Genomic DNA, 1,671 nt, shown 5'->3' with positions numbered 1-1,671 from the left:
TCTTATATGAAAAATATGGACATTTATTATTAAAGAGTCCATTTACTAGAGATTACTCAATATGCCAACAATGAGTAACAACGTCATTAAGAGTTGTTGGCATACTGGGGATTCATGTAAAGGGCTCTTAGAGTTTAAATACCCCAAGAGCAGCTATTGAAAAGCATGAGCAAATAGAATGTGTCTTGTTTAGGATCTATCCTCTGAGGTCAAATGGGTTTATATACTTCTCATGCTAGTGTGTGAATAGTGTCAGAGAACACAACCAAACTATGCCTCATCCAAAAGAAAGATATCTAGAATGGCTGAGAAAGTTGGCAGGCATCGTTAGATCTGTGGATTCCTCAAGCCAGTTATATCAGAATCCATCAGCCATGTGCCTCTGGGGGGCCAGGGAAGCTATACTATACTAATGTTAGTGTGGTTAGCTCCTGATAACCCTTTCCAAAGAATCTCACAGTCATCTGCATAAATGCTTATTGAATGATGGCTGTGAGCTTAATTGCCAACATGCAATCCAAGAGATCGCCACTGCATATCCATTATGTTAGTGGCAGCAGTAGAATCACACTAACTTACTTTAGAAGAGGGGCAAGGCACATGGGAAGAAGTAATTTGTTATTCCCTAGATTTCACGGTGGTGTTTCAGTTCTGTTTACCTGATGGCTACAAAGATCACAGACATACGGATCATGGTGCTGTACCTTTTGCTTACCTCCAGTTAATGTATCATTCAGGGGTCAGTTTTAGAAAACAGAAACCACTTTAACTATTTTAAGTAGAAAGGGATGTAAGAAATGCAGAGAATTGGGTGCATATAAAGTATTGGAAAAGATGGGGAAACAAATTTGAGGCAGGGCCTCCAGGAATGGCTCCCAGAAGACAGAACTGGCCTAACAAGGAACCAGCTACCGTGCCATAATCAAAAAGGTAGGGAATTAGGAAACTACCCTGGAACTCAGTCTAAATAGCAATCTGGGAATCACAATGCCCCACTGCTGTAGCTATTGTCTCTGAAGTCACACTGCTCCTGCTTGATTGGCATCAGCAAAAACTTGATGTCCAGCATCCCGTGCCTTGAGCTCCACAGAGCTAGTGACTAGATATTGTGATACTACTACGGAAAGCCCAACCCCTCCATACCATGCTTGCCTACAGAAAACAGACACAGCACTCCTCCATATACATATCTGTCTTCCAAATGCCCCACAAGTGCATCTGATTGGCCAAATTTAAATTACATTTGCAAACCTAACTCTACAAGGAATCAGGAGATAGAGTTTTTGGGTTTCCAGCCTATGTGGTACACACAGGCATCCTAAAAGGAGGGGGAAGGGATGAACTTCAGCCAGCTAGGTCTATTGGTGGAGAAAGGAGAGGGTAGTGAGTACTGAAAAGCCACAGGTGAAGGCATTTGCTGTCCTACAAAGAACAGAAAGGGAATCAGGAAAGAAGAGAAAAAGCATAGCTCAATAGAGCATTCAGGTAGGTTTGATGTGGAGAATTTTTTCTGTCTTTCTGGAATCCCTATCAAATGCTGCCCTCTGATGTTTGTAGAATAAACTACTTTTGAGAAACCTTGAAATGGAACCTGATGATAGAAAATGTATCTAGCTGTAGTTTTCTGGGATGAATAACTAGAGATGTCTGAACTTCTTGGAAACTGGGAGA

Source organism: Mirounga leonina, unplaced genomic scaffold (genome assembly GCF_011800145.1).
Source record: "Mirounga leonina isolate KUSES-001 unplaced genomic scaffold, KU_Mleo_1.0 Mir_109, whole genome shotgun sequence".
Taxonomy (NCBI): Eukaryota; Metazoa; Chordata; class Mammalia; order Carnivora; family Phocidae; genus Mirounga; species Mirounga leonina.
The sequence above is the reverse complement of the archived record's forward strand: the minus strand, read 5'-3'. Positions refer to the sequence as shown.